An 8,738-nucleotide genomic window follows, 5' to 3' on the forward strand; every position below is an offset into this window, starting at 1 on the left:
CGTTGGAAATGTGGGAGTTTTCTTTGTGTTTCAGGCTTCCCTGGTGGCTCAGCAGTGAACAATCTGCCTTTAATGCAGGAGACACAGGAGATGCAGGCTTGATCCTTGGGTCAGGAAGATCCCTTGGAGGTGGGCATGGCAACCCACTCCAGTATTCTTGCCTGGAGCGCCTGGAGAGACTCGGGAGCCTGGCAGGCTACAGTCGGTAGGGTCACAGAGTCAAACACAACTGAAACACCTGAGCACGCATGCCCTTTGTGTTTATTTTATTTGTATTTTATTTGTGCATGCACTATAAATGTCCAGCAACAGAGGCATTTGTTCAATAAATCACGGTGTGATAATATGAAATACAATACAGTTTTTAGAGATGATCATTTTGTGGTAAATTGGAAAAGGAGTACGTCAAGGCTGTATATTGTCACCCTGCTTATTTAACGTATATGCAGAGTACATCATGAGAAATGCTGGACTGGAAGAAACACAAGCTGGAATCAAGATTGTCGGGAGAAATATCAATCACCTTAGATATGCAGATGACACCACCCTTATGGCAGAAAGTGAAGAGGAACTAAAAAGCCTCTTGATGAAAGTGAAAGAGGAGAGTGAAAAAGTTGGCTTAAAGCTCAACATTCAGAAAACGAAGATCTTGGCATCTGGTCCCATCACTCCATGGGAAATAGATGGGGAAACAGTGGAAACAGTGTCAGACTTTAGTTTTGGGGGCTCCAAAATCACTGCAGATGGTGACTGCAGCCATGAAATTAAAAGACACTTACTCCTTGGAAGAAAAGTTATGACCAATCTAGATAGCATGTTCGAAAGCAGAGACATTACTTTGCCGACTAAAGTCCGTCTAGTCAAGGCTATGGTTTTACCAGTGGTCATGTATGGATGTGAGAGTTGGACTGTGAATAAGGCTGAGCACCAAAGAATTGACACTTTTGAACTGTGGTGTTGGAGAAGACTCTTGAGAGTCCCTTGGACTGCAAGGAGATCCAACCAGTCCATTCTGAAGGAGATCAACCCTGGGATTTCTTTGGAAGCAATGATGCTAAGGCTGAAACTCCAGTACTTTGGCCACCTCATGTGAAGAGTTGACTCATTGGAAAAGACTTTGATGCTGGGAGGGATTGGGGGCAGGAGGAGAAGGGGACAACCGAGGATGAGATGGCTGGATGGCACCACTGACTTGATGGACATGAGTCTGAGTGAACTCCGGGAGTTGGTGATGGACAGGGAGGCTTGGTGTGCTGCGATTCATGGGGTCGCAAAGTGGGACACGACTGAGTGACTGAACTGAACTGAACTGATACTGATATGGGCTTCCCTGGTAGTTCAGCTGGTAAAGAATCCACGTGCAATGCAGGAGACCCTGGTTTGATTCGTGGGTCGGGAAGATCCACTGGAGAAGGGATAGGCTACCCACTTCAGCATTCTTGGGCTCCTCTTGTGGCTCAGCTGGTAAAGAATCCACCTGCAGTGCAGGAGACTTGGGTTCGATCCCTGGGTTGGGAAGATCCCCTAGAGAAGGGAAAGGCTGCCCAGTCCAATATTCTGGCCTGGAGAATTCCTTGGACTATAGAGTCCATGTGACTGAGTGACTTTCACTTTCATGTTAAAATACTTTGTTACATGTTTTTTTAAAAAAGAACTTATAAAACACTAGGCACAGTGTACTATCATTTGGGAAATCTATATATAATCTATGTCTATATGGAGAGAAACACATTTCTATACATAAAGAATGAAATCTAAGTAGACAGACCCGAAGAAGGGTATTTCTGAGTGGTAGGATCAAAGGTTAACTTCTTTCCTCTTTTGGCCGACAGCAAGTCCAACCTAAACTAAAGGAGTAAGGGACTCAATTTCATCTTTGGGTGGAAGGAAAGAGTGTAGATCGCCAAGGAAGTGGCGGATTGAGGCCTCTTTTCTACACTCAAGAACATATTTTAGCAGACTGTAAAGTTGCTCTTGGAAACTATTCAAGGGGATTGAAATTCTGGTACAGCAAATAGATCACACCATTGATCTGTCTTATCATTGAGAGATAATCAAACTGTAAACCCTGACGGTCTGTCTTCTAATGAAACTCTTAAGATGATCAATGTGTTGAAAAATGACTTTTTAAGTTACTAAAATATATGAGTCCCTCAACAAGATAATTTTAAGTAGAATGTTAGTTGTCCTAGTCCTTCATTTCTAGCCCTTCATCACTCCGTCTGTCAACTCTTTGGCACACATTTTAAACACTGCTTTTTAAATTAGTATCATTTCTATCATACCACTCTGTAGCATTGTATAACCTCCTGATGTGCTGTACTGTGCTTAGTCACTCAGCTGTGTCTGACTCTTTGTGACCCCATGGACTGTAGCCCACCAGGCTCCTCTGTCCATGGGGATTCTCCAGTCAAGAATACTGGTGTGGGTTGTCATACCTTCCTCCAGGGTATCTTCGCAACCTAGGGATTGAATCCAGGTCTCCCACATTGCAGGCAGAATTTTTACTGTCTGAGCCACCAGAGAAGCCCTAGAATATTGGAGTGGGTAGCCTATCCCTTCTCCAGGGGAACTTCCCTACCCAGGAATCCAACCAGGGTCTCCTGCGTTGCAGGCATATTCTTTACCAGCTGAGCTACCAGGGAAGCCCTAACCTCCCGATACATATTCCTTTGTTACTGATTTTTAAAAGGAAATTATAAATGAAACGAGTTGTCAACAATGCAAACAAATACAGATATGTGAACAGTCCTTGACATTTGGCAATTAAAGAATATGAGCTAATACTGCTAAATAACTTTAAACAAAGCTCTAAAATTTATCAAGATTTTCTTTCTAAAAAATTTGAGAGAATAGCATTGAAACATGTATATTACCATATGTGAAATAGATCACTGGTCCAGGTTCAATGCATGAGACAGGGTGCTCAGAGCCGGTGCACTGGGACGACCCTGAGGGATGGGTTTGGGGAGGAAGGTGGGAGGGGGGTTCAGGATGGGGAACATATGTACACCCATGGCTGATTCATGTCAACATATGGCAAAAAACACTACAATATTGTAAAGTAATTAGCCTCCAATTAAAATAAATAAATTAAAAAAATTAACTGTTGAATCAAAAAAAATATGATATAGAGGAAAGAAAAGGGATTTGAATCCCTGAATCAGCAGTAAAAGAACTGGATATAAATATATAAAATTAGAGATATAGAATTTATTGTCTTATGGAACCAGATTATTTCATAGAAGAGGGAAATATTCTTTTGTCTGTTTGATATTTATAAATTGTACTTTTTCTTACATTCTTGCATCAGCTTGTGGGTCAAGGACATATGTTTTCTATGCATTTTGCCTTATACACAAATATTATCCAAAAAGAGAGCCATAGTCATATATAGAATCATCTGGGTACTTTAAAAAAATCATCATGAGTTTTGGCTCCACACTAGAACAAAAAAAATCAGATTTGGAGGAGTGAGGCTTAGACAGTGATATTTTCTGAAAGCTCTTTCAATGACTCCCATGTACAACCCAGGGTGGAGAATTACTGATTTAGGCAATTTTGAAAACCCGAATGTCCTAGAGAGGAGACCAACCTCAGCATTGATGAGGATATCCTTGAATACCCTTAGGAAGCAGGCAATTATTTTGGGGAGCTTCACCCTTGGGCATAAGTTCTCTTGATTGTATGAGAGGAAAAAAAGACCAGATCAGGATAAGCTGACAAGGCACAGTGTCCTAGAACATTAGGTCAGAGTGCAGAGTGAAACCCAGCTTTACAGGGACGCAGGGTTAGTAACAGCAAGACCAAGAGTTAACTGTTGTAATACTGAAGGCAGAGCTTCCTACTTCAGGAACAGAATTAACCACTCTGGGGACTCAGAAGCACAGGTCCATCTGCGATCAGTGCAACTCAGTTACAAGTTTCGCTGGATTTAGGACTGATACTGCTGCCAAACCTTATTTATCAGTTATGCAGTGACCATTAATTTTTAACCCAAAATAGTTTGGAAACTGCAATGCATTTTATCATCAGTGAGTACACCTAATGTAGTATTCTTTTCCAGTATTACTAAACTGATGGTCTGTCTTAAAATTTATGACATCTTAGATTTAGGGAAATATGGTGTTTCCAGGGTTATCCGGAACTGGGCATGTGGGTGAGACCCGGTAGTAGAGTTAGCTGTGAGAATTTAGGGACAGGAAAGGAAAAAGAGACCAGAACTGAAATGACAGATCATAACAAAATCAGGCTATTGAACAAGGATGGCTTCTGGTTCTTAAAAGCTAGTGCTCTAGTATGGGAAACAGGCTGAGATAAGTGATGTACCCTGAGAATATTGTCCCCCAGGCACAAAATGGTTTGTTCCTGAGACCACTTTTTCAGCTGCTTACGCCCTCTGTTGGTGGTAGGCAGAGTGGATACGTTTCTGTCTTGGTACAGTTTTTCTTTTCTCTCTCCAAGTCTCTAAGTGGGAAGGTGGGAAGTTGTGGAGTGTCACTGCCAAGTTCTGTGGAAAACACTGCTTTAAAAACTGTAAAGGATCAAGATCGAAAAGGACTAGGGAAGTCCTTATTTGGTTAATCCAGACTTTATTTGCAAAAGAAAGAATCTACTTGCAAACAGCTAAATATGCGACCATATGCTTTCCTCTGCTTTTTCCCTCCTGACACAGAATTGGAGCTTAAGCCTCTCTGAGACTTTTCCATCATAGTTGGAGCTTCATGCCAACGTTTCTTAACCACAGAGACCCATTTCTCATCTTGCAAAACTTGTGCCAGAGCAGAACTCCCACTGACTTGCAGAACACTTCTGACACAGGCAGACCCCTGAGAGCACAGAGCACGATGAGCAAAGGAAAGACTCTGTCCATCTCCTGATTCTCAGTTCTCAACAGGGTGGGAGGTGGTTCTGGGGCTGTTCCCCCAGGGGGAAGAATCCCACACACTGAGGATAATTTCTACACATGGCAAGCAGGAGGGCAAAATTAAATTTGCCTCCCCTTCTATCTTAAATTTATCTTCCTCTGCCATGTACTCACTCCGCTAAAACATGGTATGAAAATTCCAGCACTTTACTTTGCACTTTCCAGCAACCCTCTCTAACCAGTAGTAATCTGATCTAGCTCATAAAAAATCCTGATATGGAATGACTTAGAATAATGAAAGAAATTGGTACTCAGCAAATTGGTAACAAGACATCAGCTTGGAGAGTATTAGATCTCAACAGGAGAGAAGCAATATCTGATGGATAGAATAATTATGATTACGATTATTGGATTTGCTGCATTGAGGCTAAGAATCCATCCATTGTAGAATTACACTCTCCATACACACATTTAAGGATTCTTTGGAAAAAGACTCACAAACTTATAGAAGAAATTCATGGTTGCTGAGGGGAAAGATAGGGGGAAGAAATAGTTAAGGAGTTTGGAATAGACACGCACACAATGCCCTATCTAAAATGGACAACCAACACAAATCTACACTATAGCACAGCTAAATCTGCTCCATATTTCGTGGCAGCCTGAATGGGAGGGGACCTTGGGGGAGAATGGATACATGTATGTGTGTGGCTGAGTCCCCTCCCTGCTCACCTGAAACTATCACAACTTTGTTAATCAGCTATACCCTAATTAAAAAAAAAGAAGTTTAAAAAATATTCCTTGGGAGTGATTTGTAGAAACAGTATTGCTTAAACAGGTCTGTAACAATGAGCAATTTATATTTAATGCTGAATTAGATTCAGCTTCTGATTTTCACACTTTCAGGTATCAGATCTGCTGTTGTCTAGGGAAAAAAATGTTTGCCTCACAATTAAACCAACCCCATCATTATTTCCAATGCACCTTACAGCTTCAGGAAACAAGTACACAGGACTGTGTTAGCTTGGAATCTTCTCCTCCCCCTCAAGTGAGGAAACCCCAGACAAAACTTCTCTTGTATTTCCTTGCTTTGTCCCTGCCAGAACTACAAAAAGAGAAATCATATTCTGGAATGGTTGTCCTGAAAGGGAGAAATAAGCTAGCATGTTGAAACATTTAAAAACATGCTGTGAATAATTATGTATTATGGGTTGTTTACATGTGCATACATACACACACATTTATATGTGCATATATATGTATATGTTTATCTTATAATGACAGTGCAAGAGCCAAGATTGCTTCATCTTCGTATTATACAACTTAGATTTATCATCAACTCTAGTTTCATGAGATTGTCTAGAGAGGACAGACTAGAAGGAGTGGTCCCCTTTAACTTTAGATTGCAAAATTTTATAATTTATATATACTTATATTTTCCTATAATTTGTACATGTTATGACCAGCTTAGTAAGGTAGAAAATATAGACAGGTCATGTGCATGCTTTTCCTTTCCTCCTGAAGGGCCAGATGTGAGATTTAAAGATTTTGTAGGTAAGTGAAAGAAAGCGAAAGTGAAAAGCTCCGAACCACCAGGGAAGCCCTGTAAGTAATGGCAACAAAATGACTATTGATGTCCAGGTATGTTTTGAAAGGAGAAGATATTATTTTATGCTTTTTATATTCCGTATCATATTTATTTCATTGCTTTGACTATTAAATATCTGTGAAATGACTGACTGTATGAAGGAAGAAAGAAATGAATAAGTGAATGAAAAAACGTGTTCATATCCAACAACATGTATGAAATCTACAACAGGAATGCATCAGACAGTAACTATTTCAGGCCCTGCAATATCATAGTTTCTGTTGCAGTTGTTCACCTGCCACTTTTGTGCAAAACTAACATAGACAATGTGTAAACAAATGAGTGTGTCTGTGTTCCAATAAAACTTTATTTACCAAAAACAGTCTGTGGGCAGAAATCAGCCAATGAGTCATAGTTTGCCAAAGGCTGATCTAAAGCATTCAGGGAGATTCTTTATTCTCAGAATAACTGATTAACTTACAGGTAGTTTAATGATTCACAAGATTGCATGAAAATGTCAGCTCAGAGGCAACACTTCTCAAACTGTGTACTAGTGAGCCGTCAATACACAGATGGTGTACAGGACTAGCCAGACTTCTGTTATTTTATGTCTCCACTGTCACCAAATTCCTACTAGCCTCGCTGCATTTTATGTGCTGTCCCCATTTCCGGGCTAAATGGGGGCAAGGGGATAAATGGCATAAGAGGACATTACATGCAACTGCAGGCAGCCCAAATTGTCCACCCGTTAGTCACTTTGGATTTTCAGCTGAGTGAATGCTGCATTCATGAATGCCCAGAGACAGCCTGGGGAAGGTCCAGACAGTCTGCTGGCAGAAAGAAAGCTGAAAGCAAAGGAAAGCTTGTGTCGATTGTCATCTCTAGTTATGAGCCTGAGAAACTGTAGCTATGAATCAGCTTGTCTGAGGCTCTGCTGTCTTTATTTGCAACAGTAAGGAAGATAATATTTTAAAAAGCTTTTAGGAATAAAATGAGCCTTAACCACTAGAGAGAAGAATCACAGTCTGCAGCTACATTGCCTTGGGGCCTAATGATGATTCATTGTAAAATTAGACCAATTAAGCACCCTCCCCCAATTCTGTAGTCTTGAGAGAGTTAGATAAGATCATTGGTTCCCTTTGACTCATGGAATCCTAAAACAAAAGAGATCCCAGAGATCTTCTGGTCATGGGGTCATGGAATAGCACATCTCACTTGAGGACTGAGTCCTGGTAAGGTGAGTGGTGTCCAGTGATTCACAGCTTGTGGGTGGGGAAGGGAGAACCTAAACCAGCACTCTCAGTTCTGGGTTGATAGATTGATGGGTTCATTCCTTAATACAATTACTATTCAACCAATGTACTTTATATATGGTTTCTCAAAGTGATTTTATCAGAGAACCCTTTTTGGTTTTTCACAAAGAGCTGAGAAGACAGATATTCCCAAGAACCTCCATCAGGAAGTGCTCTGATTATTGCTCCACACCCTCAAGCCTTTAACCCACACATCCACTCTACTGGTGAAGAAAACGAGGTCCAAGGAGTCTAGACTGACAGTTCCTAGATTTGTCTGTACATTAGAATGACTTAGGAATCTTTTAAAAATCTCAAAGCCTATGCCACATCCAAACCAATAAATTCCAACTCTGGGGGCAGAGACACAGTATTTTTTGAAGTTTTCCAGGGGATTTCAATGAGCAGAAAGCTTCAGGAACCACTGGATCAGGTGATCTCTCATGTTATACCTCATGTTATACCCCATAGAAATAAGGGGTGGAGGCAGCCTCTAAGTGCCAAGCAATGAAAGAGGTGAAGATAAACTCATAGGACATATCTTTCTGCCACATGTGAATGATTCAAACACCTCAGCTCTTCGGTTTTAAGGCTTCCCTTGTAGCTCAGTCAGTAAAGCATCTGCGTGCAGTGCAGGAGACCCAGGTTCAGTCCCTGGGTTGGGAAGATCTGCTGGAGAAGGAAATGGCAACCCACTCCAGTATCCTTGGCCTGGAAAATCTCATGGACAGCAGAGCCTGGTGGGCTGCAGTTCATGGGGTCACAAAGAGTCAGCGACTAACTGACTAATGACTGAGCAACTAACACTTACTTACATTCCTTGTTTTAGAAAATGAGGTCAAAGATTTTAAGATCTCTGCTTTCTTTCAGACATTTAAGGTCATTTTTTTTTTCTTTGGTAGAAGTTAAAAATGTAGCAGAATACACAAGGACATGTTTATATCTGTTCGTAGCATTACCGCCAAAATTCTGCTTGAGATTCTAATTCATCACT

Source organism: Ovis canadensis, chromosome 13 (genome assembly GCF_042477335.2).
Source record: "Ovis canadensis isolate MfBH-ARS-UI-01 breed Bighorn chromosome 13, ARS-UI_OviCan_v2, whole genome shotgun sequence".
Lineage (NCBI taxonomy): Eukaryota > Metazoa > Chordata > Mammalia > Artiodactyla > Bovidae > Ovis > Ovis canadensis.